The sequence below is a fragment of the Danio rerio genome, chromosome 20 (genome assembly GCF_052040795.2).
Source record: "Danio rerio strain M-AB ecotype USA chromosome 20, GRCz13ab, whole genome shotgun sequence".
NCBI lineage: Eukaryota > Metazoa > Chordata > Actinopteri > Cypriniformes > Danionidae > Danio > Danio rerio.
Window position 1 is genome coordinate 56,215,001 of NC_141040.1, and position 24,452 is coordinate 56,239,452.

The 24,452-nt window shown below is 35.5% G+C and overlaps 1 long non-coding RNA gene across 10 annotated transcripts in view; it reads left to right on the plus strand.

Annotated features, from left to right (window-relative positions):
* LOC141379469 (uncharacterized) overlaps positions 1–24,452 on the plus strand; it is a 171,322-nt gene that overhangs the window by 121,023 nt on the left and 25,847 nt on the right. For 7 of the 10 annotated variants that reach the window (XR_015519090.1, XR_015519088.1, XR_015519087.1 and 4 more), the window contains one exon: positions 4,318–4,980. This is a non-coding gene — a long non-coding RNA (uncharacterized LOC141379469). Of the gene's footprint in view, positions 1–4,317; positions 4,981–24,452 lie in introns of those variants that run through there. The other 3 variants (XR_015519096.1, XR_015519095.1, XR_015519094.1) reach the window with 1 other exon arrangement.

Below are 24,452 nucleotides of genomic sequence, written 5' to 3' on the forward strand. Positions count from 1 at the left end.
AAAATATAATGATTTAAATTACAATTGCAACTTAATAATAAAAGTATAAATTATTGTTTGTTTGTTTGTAGACACATTAACTACTGAACCATTATTTTAGTGTCATACATTAACTGATTAGCAACAATATTGTAGTGTTGACACCATAAATAAATAAATAAATAAATAAATAAATAAATAAATAAATAAAATTAATAAATAAATAAATAAATAAACAAACAAACAAATAAATAAAAATAATTCAAATTACAATTGCAACATAATAAAAATGTATAAATAATTGTTTGTTAGTTAATAAACACATTAACTACTGGACCATTATTTTAGTGTTTTACATTAACTGATAAGCAACAATATAATGGTGTTGCCACCATAAATAAATAAATAAATAAATAAATAAATAAATAAATAAATAAATAAATAAAAAACAAATAAACAAATAAATAATAATAATAATTCAAATTACAATTGCAACATAATAATAAATGTATAAATAATTGTTTGTTTGTTAGTAAACACAATAACTAATGGACCATTATTTTAGTGTTATACATTAACTGATAAACAACAATATTGCAGTGTTGCCACCATAAATAAATGAATAAATATAATAAATATGATATAATAATACAAATTACAATTACAACAAATAAAACAAGTCAGCATATACACTCAGAGCTCACCCGCCGCTGATTTCATTTCAACCTGTTGACTCTGGAGCCGTAACTCTAATAGACTCTTTCTCATTTCTTAAGGGAATTAAAAAAAAGAAGAAAAAAAAAGAAAAAAGCAGTGCAAATAACTCTGCCGGATGGCTTTGGTAGGGCAAACCTCCCCGTGGGACGACGCTGGGAGCTTAATCTGAATGTCAGGAGACGCTTTCAAAAGTATCCTGAGTTTCTCCAATAGGAAACACGAGCCGATCGTCTTTCCCAGTTCAAGGCGGATTGTTGAATGGATGAAACTCCAGGAATCGGGAGACCCATAAAGAGCGGCACACGGGGGGTCCGGTTCACAGTTTGCATGCACTTAAAAGTGTAACGATACAAGAACATGAGCTATATTAATACACACTCTCACAGTTTACTCCAAAGAAAATGTGGAGTTATTTTAATGACGTGTTATGATGAAGATTAAGAGCAGGCTGTGATGGAGGAGAAACACAATGATTATTATTGCTGTGGAAAATATTTGAGCAATGATTTAAAGAATTATACACCAATCTCTTCATTAGTTTGATCAAAAAATAAATGTAAAAATGGTAAATATTTGCATTTAAATAGCTATTAAATTTAACAAAAATTTGGATAAATTAAATGATTGCTGTTGAAAATATTTGATCAATAATTTTAAGAATTGTGCGAGAAAAACTGCATTTATTTGATTAAAAATTCAGTGAAATGGGAAATATTTGCATTTAAATAACTATTAAACTAAATACAATTTTAGATTAAATTATTGTCGTGGAAAATGTTTGATCAATAATTTAAGGAATTATTTATTTAATTATAAATACAGTAAAAATGTCAAAACTAGGAAGTATTTGCATTTAAAGAACTTAACTAAATAAAATAATTTTTTTTGATTAAATTAAATAAATGCAGAGTTTCGGCATAATCCCTTCGAATTATTGATCAAGTATTTTCCACAGCAATAATTTTATCACAAATACAGTAAAAATTGGAAATATTTGTGTTTAAATAACTATTACATTAAATAAAATTTTCCATTAAATTAAATTATTGCTTTGGAAAATACTGGATCAATAATTCAGAGAGTTATGCAAGAAACTCTGCATTTATTTGATCAAACACACAGTAAAACTGGTAAAACGGGGAAATATTTGCATTTAAATAACTAATAAATTAAGTTAAATTTTAAGTTAAGTTATTGCTTTGGAAAATATTTGATCAATAATTTAACGAATTACGCACAAAACTGGTAATTTATTTGATCAAAAATACAGTAAAATAAATATAAAAATGTTAAATATTTGCATTTAAATTGCTACAAAATTTAATTAAGATTTAGATTAAATTAAATGTTTGCTGTTGAAAATATTGGATCGATAATTCAAAGAATTATACAAGGAAATTGCATTTATTTGATTATAAATACAGTAAAAATGTCAAAACTAGGAAATATTTGCATTTAAAGAACTGTATTAAATAAAAGAAAATTGTTAATTAAATTAAATTATTACTGTGGAAAATATTTGATCAGTAATTTAAAAATGATGCAAAAAAAATTTTATTTATTCCACTAAAATATAGTTAAAAATGTAAAATTGGGAAATATTATTGGCTTTTAAATAGAATTTAATTAAATAATTTTTCCACTTAAATAAAATTGTAATTATATTTAATGATATGGTGCAAAGCTGAATTGCCAAGAACATAAGTTTTATTAAAACTTGTGATTTTTAAAAAAGGTAAAAATGTGAAGTGTTATTAGCATTTTAAATGATGGTTTCCTGTTGTGTTATGTTGTAAAATTATACTTATTTATGTGCTGCAAAGCTGAATTTTGAAGAGCTCAAGCTATATTAATACACACTTTCACAGTTTACTCCATAGCAAGTAAAGGAGTTATCTTAATCATGCTTTGATGATGAAGATTAAGAGCAGGCTGTGATGAGGAGGAAACATGATTGTTATTGCTGTGGAAAATATTTAAGCAACACAGTAAATAAATGTAAAAATGGTAAATATTTGCATTTAAATAGCTATTAAATTGCTATAAAATAATTAAATTTTAGATTAAATACAATTATTACTGTGGAAAATGTTTGATCAAGAATTCAAATAATTATGCAAAAAACTCTGCGTTTATTTGATTAAAAATAACACAAAAAATGTAAATCTGGGAAATATTCGCATTTAAAGAACTATTAGATTAAATTCTAATTTTGTTTAAATTAAATTATTGCTGTGGACAATATTTAATCAATAACTCAAAGAATTATGCAAGAAACTGCGTTTATTTGATTAAAAATACAGTAAAAATGGTAAAACTGGGAAATATTTTCATTTAAAGAACTGTATTAAATAAAATAAAATTTAAAATTAAATAAAATTATTGCTGTGGAAAATATTTGATCAATAATTCAAAGAAATATGCAAAAAGCTCTGCATTTATTTGATAAAAAATACAGTAATAATGGGAAATATTTGCATTTAAAGAACGAATGAAATAACATTTTAGATTAATTTAAATTATTGCTGTGAAAAATATTCAGTAATTTTTAAAAATGATGCAAGAAACTCAGTTAAAACGGTCAAACTGTGAAATATTATTAGCTTTTAAAGAAAGGTTAATTAAATTCAATTTTGCATTGAAATAAAATTGTAATTTTTTAAATTATGTGTTGCAAAGCTGAATTGTCAGGAACATAAGCTTTATTAAAACTCGTGATTTACTGAATTAAAAATACGATAAAAAATGTGAATTATTATTAGCATTTTAAATAGCTGTTTTATGGTGGATTACATTGTAAAATGTAATTTATTTCTGTGGTGCAAAGCTCAGTTTTGAAGAGCTTGAGCTATATTAATACACACTTTACAAAGTTTAATGACGTTTTCATGATCAAGAGCAGAAGAGCAAAACTTAAAAAATTTGCATTTATGTTTTTTTAATTATTTGGTACAAAGCTGAATTTTTTTAAAAACATGAGCTATATTAATACACACTCACACCATTTATAAAAAAGAAATTGGAGGAGTTATTTTAATGACGCAATGATGAAGATCGAGAACAGACCATGATAGAGGAGAAACACAATTATTATTATTGCTGTGGAAAATATTTGAGCAGTATTCAAAGAATTATGCAAGAAACTGCATTCATTTGATCAAAAATGCAGTAAGAAAATTGTAAAACTGTGAAAAATTTTTGCCTTTAAATAACTATTAAATTAAGTTTTAGATTAAATTATTGCATGTGGAAAATATTTAATCAATATAAAATCTGAAAGACACTCTTAATTTAAAAACAATTAAAAACTGCTTTTATTCTAGCTGAAATAAAACAAAAAAGAATTTCTCCAGAAGAAAAAATATTAGAGAAAATACTGTGAAAAATTCCGGAATCTGTTAAACATCATTTGGGAAATATTTTTTAAAAATCACAGGAGGGCGAATAATTCCGACTTCAACTGTATATATTATGTAAATACAAACATTTGATTAATGATGTGATTAATCGTGATTAATCATTCGGCAGTACTAATTAGTATCTATTGATAGTACTTTTCCCACATATTTAAATATCATGTGTTTTAAAGTCACTTGTGTGTTGTGTGGCTCGTTTCTCCAGGTTTTCCGCCGCGGCTCCGCTGGTAGCATCTTGCTGAGGTCAATCCGCTGATGACGGCCTCCACGAAGCAGCAGCTGGCTGGGGTCAGGTTACCGTTTCACCTGCGCTGCAGTAACCGGCATGTCGTTGAGGAGTGGGTAATTATTCAACACGTCAGACGGCAATGCCTGCAATGTTAATTACGCCTCGGCCAGAGAGAAAAGCCCTCATTACGCTCGCACCAGCGCAACATGTGCAGGGGACAGAAAAGCTGCTGCGCGCTCCCAGAACGAGTATCCAGTTCGGCAGCAGATGATACTCCATCATTCCCACACCACCTTTTATTTTAGGTCAGATGCGTTCGGTTTTATTTGCCGAGCACGCAAAATAGATTAGATGCGCTCACTTTTGACCAAAATAGCAGCTTGATGTTGAGCTGCTGTGTGTGGAGTTAAAGGGGCAGTTCACTCAAAAACGAAAACTCCATCATTTGCTCATGCTCAGAATTATACAGAGTTTCATTCAGAGTCATACACAGCCTGTCAAAAGTCTTGTCATTTATCGAAGTTTTAGGAACAACAAATAAAAACTTCTAGTTGATGATTTGGTATCAGAAGTGTCTCATATGAAAGGCAAAGGCCTCTAGATTTTGCTTATTTGAGCACAATAAAATCTGATCATGTCTTGATTATTAATGATTTGATTAGGACAGTAAGGTCTGACTCTGCTCAGACTAAAGTCTCATCACTGAACAGAAATAATGTCCAGTATAGAATATAAAGTCCTGCTGCAGTGGAGACAGAATGAATATTGTGTCTGACTCCATCATGAGCTTGGAGGACTGCATCCATACATCTCTGACATGACTCAAACCACTGATTAATAAAGTCATCTGGAATGGTAGCAAGACTTGCAGGACTCTCAGAGTTCATCAAGAGTCTTTGGATTCATCTTCAATGCATCCTCCTTCATCTTACCCCAGACATGCTCAATAATGTTCGTGTCTGGTGATGGGCTGGCCAATCCTGGAGCACCCTAAGCTTCTTTGCTTTCAGGAACTTTGATGTGGAGGCTGAAGTATGAGAAGGAACGCTATCCTACATTTTATATGGAAAATCCACTAGAGGGCGCTGTCTAGATTTTTGCAAATATGAACTATGTAAGAAACTCAAATGTTTATAATCACATGGGTGTGAGAAAACTTTAATTGTTGGGTAAACTATGGCCTTTTTTTACGAATCTGAAATACACAGCTTAGTGTGCATTTTGTTTCAAAAAACTAAATTAAAAATGTTAACCATAATATTTCACTGTAAATCAAGTATTTTAAAAAAGAAATCTAATAATTAATATTCATTTTATATTATATTAAAATTACACAACTAATATTTTTGTCTATAAAGTAATAATAGTAAAGTAATATTATTGTTAGTAGTATTATTATCACTACTTTCATCGTTAATATGATTATTATTAGTATTGCTGTTATTATTATTATAAAATAAAAATAATTAAATCTATTTTAATGTGCTACTGTACATTTTAAAATAGGTATTTTATTTTACTTAAAAAATTACATAAAAATCGCCCCTAGTTACAGGTAACAAAACACAATTAAATACATAATTTGCAAGCTAGAGAAAACAAGGCTTCAACCATTTTAATCACACTTCAGTTACTTAGACTTGTGACATGGAGGAAGAAACTGATCCATGAACTGTGTACTGATAAAGTTCCTGTCAAGCTCTGACAAAGTCCCACACATCAATATTCTTTTCCTGATCCTTGCTTTAACAAACGGCTGATGAATCCCCCGTTGTAAGCGTGTAGATTGCTGAAGCACTCGTCAGAAAAATGACAGGAACACAGCTCAAGGCTGGGGCTATAATGCTGAGGTATAAACCTCACCCACTGACTCTTCACAGCCTCATCTTACCCTCACACTTCAGAGCACAGTGTCTTCATGACATGATTCAGCCGGGATCTGCTACAGTGTACACTTCCTCCTTTTCTTTCTACAGTGTGGGCGGGGCCGGGGGGTTACATTTTCCCGGGTCTGAGACTGCAACAAATGGGCGAAGCTTGAGTTCTGTATTGGCGTCACGGCAACACTGCTAAAGATTCGTTTCAGTGGTGATTCATTTAAAGCACTATGAGTCGACTATTATAGATGAATCGGTAGTTCTAAACACGGTGCACTTTAGATTTAAACATCGGCTGGATATTTCACTTAGAGCTGTGTTACACACTGCATGAAGGTCAAAAACCCATAACAAGGGCTATTTAATATAACAATTTAAATCATATATAGATGTCCTATTGTATGTAATCTGCTTCAAATAACTCAACGTGTATCTCAACAATGGTCACAAACCAGAAAACATACATTTGCATTTTTTAACAGCACTTATGTGGAACCTGTTGACTTTTAATACAGTACGTGACTATAATATGATCACAGTTCTGAGCGCTGAATTAGAGCGAATGCAGATGGTATTAGCATGTTCATCTTTACAGCAATATTTCCAGCGCTGTGAAAGATATAGGCTGTCCTGACACATTGACATCATTCCTTAAACATCTGCTGCTTAAGAAACGGTGACATTTGTGGAGAAGCGTCCCTCCAGAAAGGCCGTAATCATTTACTTCGGCCCTCGGCGAGAGTTATAGTACAGAGGAGCAGCAATAAAACGAGCAGGCCTTTCCTCCTCTGATTTTATAGAGTTCTGTGAAAGCGCCGCGATGCAATTAAACACTGGCCATCTTTCTGGAGACATCATGGAAGCTCGTTTATGTAGAGAGAAAATAGCAAAGGGCTTAAAGCTGAACCTTGTGGGGCACCGGTGGACAGAGGGAGGGGTCTGACAGATGGATTACGCTGCTTTAATTAGTAATAATAGAGATAACAATAGGGAGGCACATTGCCTCAGTGGTTAGCACTGTCGCCTAACAGCAAGAAAGTCGCTGGTTCGAGTCCCAGCTGGGCCAGTTGGCATTTCAGTGTGGAGTTTGCATGTTCTCCCTGTGTTGGTGTGGGTTTCCTCTGAGTGCTCCGGTTTCCAAACACATGCACTATAGGGAAATGATGAACTAAATTGGCTGTAGTGTATATGTGTGAATGAATGTGTATGGGTGTTTCCCAGTACTGGGTTTCAGCTGAAAGAGCATTCGCTGTGTAAAACATATGCTACAGATACATATTATAGTACAAAGCAATAAAATAACCAGGGCTGCGTCCGAAATCGCCTACTAACTCAATAGATACTGGATTTGAATTTGAATGTACAACTCGGCCATTAAAGAAGTGTGTTCTATGCAGTATGAATGAGAGTATAGCTGCGTCCCAAATGGCACACTATACACTATGCACTCATGCACTATGTACTTATGCACTTACACACTCAACAGGATAGTATACGTGGCGTCCCAAATGGCACACTAATGTTTTTTACTAAGCGGAAATTCAAACCGTTTCCCTGATGACGTTTGACGGTTGCCAAATCAGTGAAATAAACGACCGAATTATCAAATAATACCTGCCGTGAGTATTGCTGCATTCACCATCGGGAGGCGCTATAATCACTCTGGTAGGAGAATTTAGCTTTCACCATCCAAAATAAATAAAGTTATCCAACACGTGCGCCTGATAGCTCCGCCCCTTCCGCTACGTAAGCAAACCTGCGGTCGTTGAGTGCGTGAATTGTCCATCATTACACACTTCACTTTACCGGCTGAATGAGTGCATCATCCGGGTAATTAAAGTGCTCCTTTTATTTTTAGACTTCTCAGTGTGAACACACTACTTACACTATTTATACTACAAAATGGCGCAGAATAGTGCATAAGTATGCGATTTGGGACGCAGCTTATGAGTGGAACTCAGACGTACTACAGCCGCCATTTTGTCATCATCACATGACCTACCCAAGTCAGTTGTGTCGCTTTACTCCCATTCATGTATATTTCATGGTGCATTATGGGATAGTGTAGTGTCTATTTGATGTGCACTTCAAAATGTCGCCGGAAGTAGTAGGTCTTCCGGGAATTTCTCACATATTCACAGCACAAGCCTTTCCTTTACTGACTGTATAGAGTTCTGTGAAAATTTTCAAAATAAAAGTTCAGTATAATAATTAATCAAATACAATAAAATAAATAACAATAAAAATAGCCTTAAATATTAGTATTTAACATTAAAAGCAACATGCTGTTTCGTAAATACTTTTTAATATTTTTATTTTAAACTAAAACTCCACAGATACATATTATAATAGGGTATATGCTGAGCTAGTGCTGTTCCCATGCTGATAAACCTCCGGTGACCTGTTACCGTACGTTCACAGCGAAAGCGGCAAGAGCGTCAAAGTAGCTGGAAGTCATTCATTTTCAATGAGAGCCGGCGGCGATAGGCGACGATAAGCGGCGAGGAGCAGTGCGGCACGTCTTCGCCGGCGTGAGCGTCGAGGAGAGTTGAAATGAAGTCAACTTTATGGTTATGAGCTATGACGCGGTTCGGCGGCAAGCAATCAGAATAAAGACGTCCACCGCTTGATAGCAGTTCAGAGAACACAGACCTGTGAACTTTGGTTCCGACCACAGTTGTTCCCAAGGGTTTGATTATTGCGGTCGCCGGATTTCCAATTATTTACAATGTTTTCTTACAGGAACATACATTAAATAAGTTACTGGCGAGTTACTGATGTTCATTAATGTTATATAAATTTATCTTTAAAAAGCGGGAATCTCACGCGATGTGACAGTACAAAACAGTACTGCTGCTTCAGGATATTTCAGATATATGGACACATATTGGATAAATAGAGCAAAGCCACACCACACGCAACTTGATCTTCCATTGTTATATGAATTTGATATGAAGTGCGCAACATTTTCACGCTAAAAACATGTCTTATGCAGGAATGTAACTGATATGCTGCAACGGCTCCTTTAAGTATGAGATCAATGTAGCGAGTTTTGACGCTCTCGCCGCCGGAGCTGAAGGCAGACAGCGTTGTCGCCAGGGCGGCCAGAGCGACCTTGGACGCTCTCGCCGCTTTCGGTGTGAACGTACTGGTTATTGTGAGTTTTTTCCATTTTATACGGTTCCTGTTACAGCATTGATGTTGTAATATAGTTAAAATACAATCAATTAAATAAACTTTGGCATTCATTTAGTTGCTCAAGCGTAAAATGAGACAAAAAGCCGTTTACACGCACGCGCCCGTCAGAATCGGCAGGTTAGCGCAGAAGCTCCATTGAATATTGGATATCGTGGATTTCTAAAGAATACAGACCTTAAACGCGCCGATTTTGCAATGGCAAACAGTTCACCGAAAGCACTTAACCCAGGTTACTGGCAAGTCCTATTAGCATGCTTCGGCATATACCCCATACAGAGGCGCAGCAATAAAATAGCCAGGCCTTTCCTCCTCTGACTTTATAGAGTTCTGTGAAAATTTTCTAAATAAAAGTTTAGTATAACAATAAATAAATACAATGAAATCAATAACAAGCATAAAAATGGCCATAAAAGTTAGTATTTAAAATTAAATGCAGCATGAATGTTTCTTAAATTCTTTTTAAATGTTTATTTTTAAATTAAAACTCTACAGATACATATTGTAGTACAGAGGCACAACAATAAAATAACCAGGGCAACATCCGAAATCGCCTACTGCTCAATAGATACTGGATTTGAATTTGAATGTACAACTCGGCCGTTAGAAAAGTGTGTTCTATACAGTATGAATGAGAGTATGAGTGGAACTCAGACGTACTGCATCCGCCATTTAGTCATCATCGCATGACCTACCCACGTCAGTTGTGTCACTTCCATTCATTAATATTTCGTGGTGCATTATGGGATAGTGTCCATTCGATGTGCACTTTAGAATCTCGCCGGAAGTAGCGGGTCATCCAGGAACTTCTCACATACAGCACAGGCCTTTCCTCGCCTGACTGTATAGAGTTCTGTGAAAATTTTCAAAATAAAAGTTCAGTATAATAATTAATAAAACACAATAAAATGATTAGTATTAATAATAATAATAATAATATCATTCAAAATTACAGTATCTTAAATACTTTTACATTTTTTTATTTTAAACTAAAGCTCTACAGATACATCTTATAATACAGAGGCGCAGCAATAAAATAACCGGGCCTTTCCTCCTCTGACTTTATAGAGTTCTGTGAAATTACTGTGAGAAAATGAAACACTTGCCATCTTCCTGACAGATGCACATTACGCACACAAGCTTCATGAATGCCACAGAAGCTTTATTTTATATATATATATATATATATATATATATATATATATATATATATATATATATATACATATATATATTGAACTTGAATGATTGTAAATGATTTGCGATCTCGCTTAAGACATCAAACTGTCAGCTCATTGCTCTCTTTTGAAGCGCTGAAGATGTGAACGAAAAGCTTTATACGATTTCCACTGGAAATAGGAAGCCGGGGTCCTTCAGGGAGACACTAAATTGAAACTAAGGCTGTTTTCTGATGGACCACAGGATATGCCTGCAGATCTGGACAAATCACAATGGCAAAAACATGTCTGTTAGTGCCCATTCATATAAAGCGGAGGGCTTGTAATGTTTCGGGGGCCCTCGGAGAATAAGCTGGCTGAATGGTTTTGACATAACTTTATTTTAGTGCTCGGCAGGTTTTCTCTCCTCCCTATGGTTTAATGGTGTATCCACCGGGGTCCCGAAAGGAAGCAGCTTCAGAGAGATGTCATTTCAAGATGAACTGCGCTTTTTAAGACGTGCTTTTTTTAATTTGTGCACATAGAAAGCATGACAAGCTGCGTGATTAATCAAAATTACACACTGCTGCTTTATATGGCTTGAATTGGATTGTCAAATTGAGATTGAAGTCAGAATTATTAGGTCTTTTTAGGCCATTTCTCTTCAATGGAGAAAATATTTCTAATCATAATAGTTTTAATAACTCTTTTCTAATAACTGATTTCGTATATCTTTGCCATGATGACTATATTTAGCTAGATGTTTTAATAGTTACTAATATTTACCTTAAAGTGACATTTTAAGGCTTAACTACACTGAAAAAAAATTATTCAAAGATGATTCTTTGGATTTACTCAATTTTTTTACGTTAAGTGGTTCTAAACAATTTATTTGTGTTGAATTTAAACAAACAAATTAAGTTGAACATTATTAAACTTAATTTGTTTGTTTAAATTCAACACAAATAAATTGTTTGCAACAATTCTGCATGCAACACTTTTTTCAGTGTAGGGTAATTAGGGTAAGGTTAGGGTAATTAGGCAAGTCATTGTATAACAGTGGTTTGTTCTGGAGACAATGCAAAACTAATATTGCTGAAGGGGGCTAATAATATTGACCTTAAAATGTGTTTAAAACAATTAAGAACTGCTTTTATTATAGCTAAAATAAAACAAATCAGACTTTCTCCAGAAGAAAAAATATTATTGGAAATACTGTGAAAATTTCCTGAATCTGTTCAACATCATTTGGGAAATATTGGAAAAAGAAATCCAAAAGTTCACTCAAGGGCTAATAATTTTGCAACATACAGTGCTCAGTTCACCCCTCACAAATCTCTCTTTTAAATAAATATTTTTAATAGAAAGCTATGCAATATTATATTTGTGCATATGCATTAGATTAGTCATTACTGAAGCTAAATCTGGAGCTACTCTAGCAAAATAACTCACGGTAACGGTCCAAAACCTAGTACAGCTGCACTGAAAAAAGTGTTGCATGCAGAATTGTTGCAAACAATGTATTTGTGTTGAATTTAAACAAACAAATTAAGTTTAATAATGTTCAACTTAATTTGTTTGTTTAAATTCAACACAAATAAATTGTTTAGAACCACTTAACGTAAAAAAATTGAGTAAATCCAAGGAATCATCTTTGAATAATTTTTTTCAGTGTACATTTATATGTTATACAAAAATGTTACATACAAATTTAAAAAAAGAAGCAAAAAACATAAAAATATAGCTGGAATTAAGTTGGTTGTAATTTTTTTAAATTATATTATCTTTCCAATTCTAAATATGTTTGGGCACTAAAATATTATTTTAATAAATATAGTCATAATTATTAGCCCCCCTGAATTATTCGCCCCCCTTTTTATTTTTTCCCCAATTTCTGTTTTACGGAGAGCAGATTTTTTCAGCACATTTCTAATCATAATAGTTTTAATAACTCATCTATAATAACTTTATCTTTTCCATGATGACAGTACATAACATTTGACTAGATATTCTTCAAGACACTTCTATACAGCTTAAAGTGAAATAAAACAAATAAGACTTTCTTATCACATATAATACATATTTTGAATACATATTCACTGAGAAAGAGATAAAAATGTTCCTTTTGATAATAGAGTGTAGTCAGTAATGCTCAGCACTGTAGGCTCATTCTGAAAGTGTAGCCCTATATACATTTCTGGAGATCGTGAATTATGAAGCCAGAGGTATGTATGGCTGCATTTCATCTTTAAAACAAATTCTATGAAGCATATGACGCTGTTGTTTTTCCTGCTTACCAGCTGATCTCTTACCTCCGTGTGGACGGCTTTCCCACTGTTACCAGTTTATCCAGTTGCTCGCCACTTATGTCAGTGTACTTGAGGTGCAGAGAGGAGTTAACCATGACGATAGGGTTTGAGTGTGGCGACAAACGGTTCCAGAAAGCAGGTTAGACAAAAACAACAGCCACATTTTTTTTATAAACAATAACAGGGTGAAAAAGTGGAAAGAACTGAAAACATGGTAGAAATCAGGCGAGGGCTTTTTTAAAGGAAGTTAGTGGTCGCTGGTCAATCGGTGCCAGGGTTGCGCGATGTCGACCAATTTAGCATCGACGATGTCTAATGTGAAACATCGCAATGGACAATGGCATCGTCATTGTAGGCGGTGGTGAATTTATTATTTACGAATAACTAATTAATTCATAATGAATTAATTATTTGTTGCCTACCATTTCAACTAGCTGACCCGCCTGGTCTTTGTTTTATCCATTACCAATAATTGGTCATTTTATCCGTTACACACAAATGACCACCTGTCAATCCCTTTTTCCGCAGGACTCTGGCATGAATAGGCAGAGTGATCTGTGTTGTTATAATAGCGTCGACAAACTTGGTTGGTAAAACAGGTGCAAAGCCAACAGCAGCCAACCAACAGTATCTGAGGTTTTCACTAAAATGACTAAGTACAAGCGTGAAAGTGAAAGATTGAAGCAGTATACTGACGCTGTGACACGCTACCTGATAGATTCAAAAGACAGAAGAGTCGTTAGAGACAAGATTAAATAAATATATATTGTTTAACTATAGTGAGACGCCATCCAGTGGTACATCCTTGATTGGATTGTGATGCCTGCTGAGCATCATGATGTCTTCAGGCCATCAGTGATGGACGATGGCATTGTCTATTGACCCAACCCTAATCGGTGCTTTTAAAAACACTATCGGTGGGGTTTAGGGAAGGGGTGGGCGGGTGTATCGATTGATCAGTCAGTCAGTCTACATCGGCCTCTGGTGGATTTACGCGAGAAGAGCAGATGCCGATGGCATTAGCCAGAGAAGTTTGAGATCTCAAAAGCATACACAGCGGAATCTGGTGTATTCGTAAAACAAAAACTGTAAAAAAAAATAAAAAAAAATAGCTCCTGGGACGAATTTGGCGCTCTCCAGAAATGTATATAGGGGTACGTATCAATAATGAGTTGTCATTTTAGCTTGATTTAAGGCAAACCCTTAATTTTGACTTATTATTTCTGAAAACGAAACAACATTTTTACCTTTACCTTTAAACGGTTCTTTATTTCAGAATTTTTAGATGTTTAGATTACCCTGTAAGAAACATCTGCTAATGAACAGTTTCTGTATTGTGTGTTTTCCATTTATTTCCGGTTGTGAATTGCATTATGGAATGGTGATCTCTGCTCTGTTGACTTTTGACATTGAAAATTTAACTCTACAGTTTAACAAAGTGACTTTTATTGACATTTTAGTCGTTAGAAATAATAATAATAATGTAGAAGAAAATAAATATAGAGAAATAAACCTGTAAAATAACAGAAAATATGCTGGCAGTTTATTACAAGATGTTTGTAGCGTAATATACAACACCAACCCAGACATAAAACTCACTTATCAAGATTAAATTTATATAGGGATACATATCAATAATGAGCCTGGACTGCCATTTTAGCTTGTTTTAGGGACAAACTTACTTAATTTGACTTACTATTTCTGAAAACAAAACAATAAATTTGACCTTTTCAAGAAAACGGTTCTTTTTAAATAAAAAAAAAGATTTATTTTTAGCCTTTTTGCCTTTATTAGGGCAAAAGACAGTGTTTTAGACAGGAATCAAAGTGGGAAAGAGAGAGAGGGGGGATAGGGACGGGAAATGTCCTCGAGCCAGGATTCGAACTTGGGACGCCCTTAAATGCTACTGCACTATATGTCAGCACACTAACCACTAGGCTATTGCGCCGAAAAAACAGTTCTTGATTTCAACATTTTTTGACATTTAGACGACACTGTGAAAAACATTTGCTAATGAACAGTCTCTGTATTTTGTGTTTTCCATTCATTTCTGGTTGTGAATTGCATTATGGGATGTTGATCTCTGCTCTGTCGACTTTTGATGTTGAAAGTTCGACTCTACAGTTTAAGAAAGTGACTTTTATTGACATTTTAATCGTTAGAAATAATATTAATATAATGTATAAGAAAATAAAATAAAGAGAAATAAACCTGTAAAATAACAGAAAATGTGCTGGCAGTTTATAACAAGGTGTTTGTAGCGTAATATGCAACACCAACCCAGACATAAAACTCACTTATCAAGGTTAAAAGTTGTTGGAAAGAAGATTAAGCTCCTATAATGCAATGCAAAAGCAGAAATAAACAATCACAAAATACTGAAAACTGCTAATTAACGGATATTTTTTACAATGTAGAAACAAACAAAAAAAAAAAACTCCTCAGAAACAGAAGCATTGGGCGGGCGGTATGTTTGCAATGCGTTAGAGTCTGTGAAAGGAAGAGGATTTTCCTCACTCAGGCAGATATAATGAACTGAGCTGATGTTCTTGCCTGCACAGTTTGACCATTTCCTTGTATTTTATTGCGAGGTCGGCTTTTTAAAGTAAACAAAGTCAGGAGACGCAGCGGCTCAAACTGCTCCCCGAGCGCTTTAAAACCATGATCCATATGTTTTCCTGATTTCAGAGCAACACACTCATTTATACAGTCGACCCGCGGCGTTATTTTTTGTGTATGTGTTGCTTTACTGATTTTTTTTTGGCCTGAGTTTGTGTCTGTAGCTCTATTTCCGTTTTCCTGCATTGACCAAAGTGAAGTTATAGTGTAAGCACACTTTTTACATTGGATTAACAGGGTGTCCAAGGCGTCTTTAAATGTTTTAAATCTCAAAAACTACATTTTAGGCCTTAAAAAGTTTTAAATCTACTAAAATATTTTATGTTTTAGGTCATAATCTTTTTTAGCAGGTCTTAATGTTCCTTTGTTCTTATGTAGCTGTCTGGCCAACGCCCATACAATCACTAACAATCCATCCCAATAAAATGTTTGCTATTAAAAAAATAGAAATTTTAAATCTATTTACCATAATGGTTTATTATTTTCCATACAATAAGAGTTGTTTAAAAGTTCTCCATGTTTTTACTGTATATTAAATATTATTAAATTATTATTATTATTGTTGCATTATTCATTCATTCATATTCCTTCAGCTTAGTCCCTTATTTATCAGGGGTTGCCACAGTGGAATGAACCACCAACTATTCCAGCATGTTTTATTCAGCGGATGCCCTTCCAGCTGCAACCCAGTACTGGGAAACACCCATTCACACTCATTCAAGCACACAACGCCAGTTTAGTTCATCAATTCCCCTATAGCGCATGTGTTTGGACTGTGGGAGAGACCGGAGCACCCGGAGGAAACCCACGCTGTCGCGATCACCTGTGATCCAGCCTGTGTGGATTGCTGGTAAACACACAGTTCGCTATCGAACTACAAATCCAATGTAACATGGACTACGGATCCAGTCATGCACCACACACACACACCAGTTTCTGATCCTGACTAATTTCAAACCCACAGCCAGAGGATTTTTAAAATATCTGATTACATGGACTGTTTATACAGCGCACACACACACACACACACACACACACACACACACACACACACACACACACACACACACACACACACACACACACACACACACATATCAGCGCTGAGGCTTGTTAAGCTAACTCGTTTTCCTTGCCTTGCCAGTTTTGACCCTTGCCTTGTTTGTTTGTTTGTTTACATTGTAGGCTGCCTGCTTTTTGACCTTCTGCCTGTTTATTGACCACTATGTTGGATTCCCTGTATACATCTGTTTGCCCCTGTGTTGACTATTGCTTGCCTGACTATTCTGCTAAATAGGCCTGTGTTTAGATCTGCACCCCTTTGCCAGCTTCCACTTCACATTACACACGCCAACACAGGGAGAACATGCAAACTCCACACAGAAATGCCAACTGGCCCAGCTGGGACTCGAACCAGTGACACTCTTGCTGTGAGGCCACAGTGCTAACCACTGAGCCACCGTGCCACTGACTTGAAGTTTAAAACTATTTGAATATTCATTCATTCATTTTGTTTTCGGCTTAGTCGCTTTATTAATCTGGGGTCGCCACAGTGGAATGAACCGCCAACTTATCCAGCAAATGTTTTACACAGCGGATGCCCTTTCAGCTGCAACCCATCACTGGGAAACACCCATACACTATGGACTATTTACCTTACCCAATTCTTCCAAATATTTTTGGACTGTGGGGGAAACCGGAGCACCCAGGGGAAACCCACGCCAACACAGGCAGAAGATGCAAACTCCACACAGAACTGACCCAGCCGGGACTCGAACCAGCGACCTTCTTGCTGTGAAGTGATTGTGCTACCCATTGCGCCACCATGCTGCCTATTATAATCTTTTTCATGATGAAATGTGCATCTTTTATTATGAGCTCGATTAAATTGAGAGAAATTCATTTATTGCCCCACAGGAGTGTTAAAAATGAAGTAGTGAAGGAAACTATGATTAAAAGAGTCGTGTGATTCTCAGCACTTTAAGGCTGATATAAAAACGATTCATTTGACTCGATCAAACATTTGTACAGTGAACTAGAGATGCTGTCATCACTGCTATAGGGCTGATCTGGGATCTGGCACTTGTGTTTTATTTGGAAAGGTTTTCTTGTGTGCTTCTTTCTGACACTTTATTGCCGTGTAAATTCGAGACAAGCCGTGGCGAATGGCAGACTAATGAGCATTGATTGTTCATAAGGTAATGACATACTGCATTTAAGTCATAATGCTGCCATCAAGTGCTCCTGGAAATAATTTCATTCATTCCTTTTCCTTCAGCTTAGTCTCTTTAGTCATCTGGAGTCACCGCAGCGGAATGAACCGCCAACTCATTCATTCATTCATTTTCTTTTAGGCTTAATCGCTTTATCAATCTGGGGTCGCCACAGAGGAATAAACCGCCAAATTATCCAGCATGTGTTTTCACGCAACGGATGCCCTTCCAGCTGCAACCCATCTCTGGGAAACATCCATACACACTCAATCACACTCATACACTACGGACAATTTAGTCTACCCAATTCACCTGTACCGCATGTCTTTGGACTGTGGGGGAAACCGGAGCACCCGGAGGAAACCCACGCCAACGCGGGAAGAACATGCAAACTCTACATAGAAACGCCAACTGACCTAGCCGAGGCTCGAACCAGCGACCTTTTTGCGGTGAGGTGACACACTACCTACTGCGCCACCATGTCGCCCTGAACCACCAACTATTCCAGCATATGTTTTACGCAGCGGATGCCCTTCCAGCCACAACCCAGTACTGGGAAACACCCATACACACTCATTCACACACACTTGTACACTGTTCATTCAGTCATTTTCTTGTCGACTTAGTCCCTTTATTAATCCAGGGTCGCCACAGCGGAATGAACCGCCAACTTATCCAGCAAGTTTTTACGCAGCGGATGCCCTTCCAGCCGCAACCCATCTCTGGAAAACATCCACACACACTGAATGCATGTGTTTGGACTGTGGGGGAAACCGGAGCACCCGGAGCAAACCCACACGAAGGCAGGGAGAACATGCAAACTCCACACAGAAACGCCAACTGAGCCGAGGTTCGAACCAGCGACCCAGTGACCTTCTTGCTGTAAGGCAACGGCACTACCTACTGCGCCACTGCCTTGCCCTATTTGCTATGTTTGTTTTAGAAAATTACATGGCAACTGTTTTGCTTACATTCAGTTTTAAACAGGACTGGTTCAAACATTGTGAGACATGAGCCATAGCTTGTGTAAGTTTATCTGCTACTTGAGTTGCGTTTTGACCATGTGTATAAATAACTGCATCATCTGCATACATCTGAATCAGCACATTTGGACAGACTGAAGGAAGGTCGTTTATGTAGAGAGAAAATAACAAAGGTCCCAAAATGGAACCTTGAGGTACACCCTTAGACAGAGAGAGCGGGGGAGAGTGATAATCTTTTATTCTGACTGATTGTGATTGATTTGATATTTCAGTTTTTCTAAAGTAAAACTGACTCCCTGTATTGACAAATATCTCTTCCGGATGAGTTATGTGCTGACATTTTGTGAACTCGCCCTCAGTGCACACTACCAAGTGTAATGTGCTTTCATTGTTTGTCATGTTTTATTTCACATTTGTGTTGAAGGACGCTCAGCACATTTTCAATTCCAAGCATTTTCCATTCATTTTGCTTAAGCTAATGATATGCCTATAAAGTAAAAGTATAATGTACAGTACAAATCGACCTCCTGAATCTCCATTAAATAACTTATTAAAGCTTGAACCACACTCAAAACATTGCATCTCTACCTTTTGTAACCTGAATCACAACATTAATCCAAGCTCTGCAAATCAAGCCAGAGGTGCCTGGGAAGAGAACTTAGGTTTTGAGTTCTCTGATGAACACTGGGAGCATATTCTTGAGCTCACACAAACCTCTTCTATATGTGCAAGACATGGGCTTATACAATGTAAGATTCTAGATAGGGTCTACTACACTAATGCTAGACTTGCTAAAATATACCCCTCTGTCAGTGATGCATGTAACAGGTGCAAACAGTCACCAGCGGATCTCATCCATATGTTGTGGGAATGCCCTAAATTATTTGATTATTGGACTAAAATATTTAAAACTCTGAAAGATGCATTCAACATAGATCTGGATACAAATCCACTTCTGGCCATTTTTGGGTTGGCAGTACAGTAGATGCCAACCTTTCAGTAACGGTCCAGAAGGCTTTAGCGTTTACTACTTTAAAAGCGAGACGTCTCATCCTTTTAAAGTGGAAACATGTCTATCCGACATCTTTTGATGCATGGATAAAAGAAGTGTTTACTTGTATTAAATTGAAAAAGATTAGACTATCACTTACTGGTTCTTTAAAGACCTTTGACAAGTTGTGGCGCCCCTTTTTAGATTATCTACTGGCAAGCTCTCTTGATTCTTAAACTGAGCAATAATATATGAATAAACACATATTTGTTATTTATTTTCATCTTATTTATTTATTTATTTATTTATTTTTTCATTCATTCATTCATTCATTCATTCATTCATTCATTTATTTATTTTTACTTTTTATTATTATTATTTATTTTTATTTATTATTATTTTATTTATTTATTTATTTATTTATTTATTTATTTATTTTTACTTTTTATTATTATTATTATTTATTTTTATTTATTATTATTATTTATTTATTTTTATTTATTTATTCATTCATTCATTTATTTATTTGTACTTTTTAGTATTATTATTATTTATTTTTATTTATTATTATTTATTTATTTATTTTATTTTTTCTTAATGGAAAGTTAGAGGCTTTTGAGGGAGGGAAATGTTCAATCGGGGTTGGGGTAGTGTAAACATTAACATGGAAGGATAATTATAAAATGACTGTTATGGTTGATATTTCATGTAAAAACCTAATAAAAGAAATTTGAAATAATGTACAGTACAGTAGACTGAATCAATTATTCATAATGCACAATGCTGAAATGTGATATCATATAGACTTTTTGTCTGTTTCAAATAGTTCAGTGGTTAGCGCTGTCGCCTCACAGCAGGAAGGTTGCTGATTTGAGCCTCGGCTGGGTCAGCTGGCATTTCTGTGTGGAGTTTGCATGTTCTCCCCATGTTGGCGGGGTTTGCTCCGGTTTCCCCCACAGCCCAAACACATGCTGTCATGGTTTATGGGTCTGTGTGTTCTTTCTGCATGTTATGTGTCATGCCAAGTGTGTTGTGTGCGAGGGTGTGTGTTTGTTTACCTTTTGTGCTGACAGCGTGCTCTCGAATCAGCTGACTTTATCAGCATCCTCCAGCTGATCCCAATTTTACTGGCTATATATTCAGGCTACTGCTGGCTATCAGTCCGTTGTTTGTCCCTGTTCTGTCTGTTTGTCTAAAGATTTTCGGCTGTCTGTTCATTGGATGACGACTTCGTTTGGCCAGGGGGCTCTCTTTGTTTTGGAACTTGGCTGTTGCGTTGTTCTCCGGTTTCCTGCTATTTTTGTATCCTTTGATACAGATTTTTCTGTTTACTAATAAATATTACTTGCAATTGGATCCTCTCTGTCTGGTGACGTGACACATGCGCTATAGGGGAATATAGTAAGCTAAATTATCTGTAGTGTATGAGTGTGAATGAGAGTATGGGTGTTTCCCAGTGATGGGATGCAGCTGGAAGGGAGTAGTTGGAATACTTGGCGGTTCATTCCGCTATGGCGACCCCTGATTAATAAAGGGACTAAGCCAAAAAAAAACCAATGCATTTCCCAAATGATGTTTAGCAGATTCAGCAATTTTTCACAGTATTTCCTATAATATTTTTTCTTCTGGATAAAGTCTTGTTTGTTTTATTTTGGCTAGAATAAAAGCAGTTTTTAATTTTTTGGAATATTATTGACCTCCTTAAGCAATATTTGTTTTTGATTGTCTCCAGAACAAACCACTTTTATACAATGACTTGCCTAATTACCCTAACTTTACCCTAATTACCCTAGTTAAGCCTTTAAATGTCACTTTAAGCTGAATACTAGTGTCTTCTAGAATATCTTGTCAAATATTATGTTTTAGTTATAAGATATTAGTTATTTAAACTATGTTTAGAAATGTGTTGAGAAAAATCTGTTAAACAGAAATTGCGGAAAAACATATAGGGCGAATAATTCTGACTTAAATTGTACATAAAGAATATGCGCAGTACACACATTTAAATTGTCAAAACAAACTTTTATTTTGCATGTGATTATTTTTTGCCCAGCACTAGATATTATCCAAAACAGTTTCATTGAAGGGCACCTATTTTACTCCTTTTTCAGGATATAAGATAAAGTTTCAGCTCAAAACACCCATTAGATTATTTATCATATAGCGGTAACACTTTACAATAAGATTCATTAGTTAATGCTTTTACTAACATGAACTAATCATGAACAACACATGTACAGCATTTATTAATCATAATTGAACATTTACTAATGCATTATTAACATTCAAGTCCATGCTTGTTAATGCACCATGAGTTAACATGAACTAACAATGAACAACAGTATTTTCATTAACTAACGTTTACTAACATGAACAAATACTGTAGTAAATGTAGTGTTCATTGTTTGTTCATGTTAGTAAATGCGTTAAGTAACATTAACTAATGAACCTTATTGTAAAGTGTGACCATTATAGCGTTCAGAATGTTAGAATTGTCTGCTCTGAACACAGTGTAGCTGTTTTTGTGGCCTGTGCCTTTTAATTGTAGTTCTCCCTGCCCACCGTTCCCACATGCTTGTCAGAGTGTGCCTCAATCGCCGCCTCGGCTGCATCAGATGAACAGCACAGTGACACACATGAAGGAAGCAGATCTCGCGTAGCTTTTGTAAGAAATGCTACAGTAAGAACTTTCCCAATGATTATTTGATGGATTTGTTGTGGAGTGGCCATGATGAGTCACACACAATGTTGTTACAAAGTTCACGCACACACACACAGTGTTTAACTTCGCACTGTTTTTGCATGGCAAATGTGACCGGATACAGGTTAATATCCACTGCTATATGGATATCCAATATGTTCATGTTCAAAATAACCTGATTCAACATCCATAAACCAGGATTAAAGCGTATTCTTTTATAATTGTACAGTACTGACATGCGGCTGTGCTGATGAAGTTGGTAAAATCGCTGTAATTCATTACACAAATGCACTATGAAACTCATTCCTGAACACATTTATTGATGATTAATCATAACAGAGAGCTGAGCAGATCCTTTAATCCTTGTTGCTTTGTGCACGTCCTGTTTTGTTGATATAATTATATGCATTACTACGGAGACATGTTAATGCTTGCCTGTCAATCAATTCTGTGGGCGGGGAAACCACACTTCTACATCACGTTGCGGTCGGCCACAAAATGGGAGGGATTTGGATCCCATTTTAACATCAGGAAATTTAATAACAGACTTATTGTGTTTCTATCACTCCACACTATACCTACATTCAGTTCTGTCCAAACAGCTTACAAAAGATGATTTTCATCATAGGTGCCCTTTAAAGTTTTAGTTTTTGAAAATAACAGAGGGTTTATTATCTAGGAAACATGTTGAATCAGGCACATAAATAACAGCCACTTATATGTTTGCCCAAGAGAGCATTTATAAGAATCTGCCAAATTACCGCTGGACTGTCATGAAAGGTTAATGCGTTTAACAACATTTCCTCTGCAGATCCTGCGGCTGATTGATGCTAGCGCTGCAGCCGGCCTGCGGATGTTTTCTGTTGTTCTTTTCTCCCGAAAATCGTGTTTAGGATCTCCATCGAGTCTCCGAAGGGCCTTAAATTCAGGATCTGATGTTCTTCGAGCACAGCGTGAGGATCTGAGCGGACTGAAAACACTTTGGGTTTTCTAAATTATGTCAGGATGAACAAAAGGAAAAATAGGGGAATACAAACTAATTTATCAAAAGGATTTTACAAGTCCTGCTTGGCTTATATTTCATGCGCTACGATTCCCACACTGCAAAAAAAAAGATTCTCTTACTTGGATTTTTTGGTCTTGATTTTAGTCCAAATATCTAAAAATTCTTAAATCAAGAAGCATTTTCTAGACAAGCAAAACATATTGTCTTGTTTTCAGAAATATTGTCCGAAATTAAGTGAGTTCTTCCCTTAAAACAAGCAAAATAATTTATATTTATATTTTATTTTCATCTTAGTCCTTTTATTAATCAGGGGTCGCCACAGTGGAATGAACCGCCAACTTATCCAGCACATGTTTTACACAGCGAATGCCCTTCCAGCTGCAACCCATCTCTGGGAACTATTATTTTATAACTTATTAAATTTATTTTTTATTTTATAAATGATTTTATGTCAGAAGGAAAACTAGATTATATTTCTTACCCCATTGTCGGATTGTTTTGCTTGTTTTAACGAAAAACCCACTTCGTTTTGGAATAATATTTCCTAAAACAAGACCATATGTTTTTCTTGATGCAAGAATTTTTAGATATTTGGACTAGAAACCAGACAAAAACTGCCAATTTTTTGACAGGGCCCTATCATACACCCAGCGCAATAAGGCGCAAGATGTGTTTGGCGCGATTTGTTGCTATTTTCAGACCCGTGCAACCCTAATTTTCATGTTTTTGCGCCAGGCTGTTTAAATAGTAAATCCACTTGCGTCACTTTGTGGACTCATGAGTGTGCTGGTCTATAAAGGAGGTGTGTGAGGGTGCATTGTTGGTGCGTTGCATTTTGTAGGACCTAAAAAAGACAGCGCCATTGATCAACTAAAGGCTGCTCTAAAGTCCAGCACAGAGCACGGTTAGTTACGCGCCTATAAAGGTCCAAATGCATACACACTGCTGAATACACACAGGATGAACAGCAATACCAGCCTGATCTCACGAGAAAACGTAAGTATTTTACGTTTTGCCAGTTTAGTGGCTAATTCGTACGAATTCGTACGAGTTCAGTCGT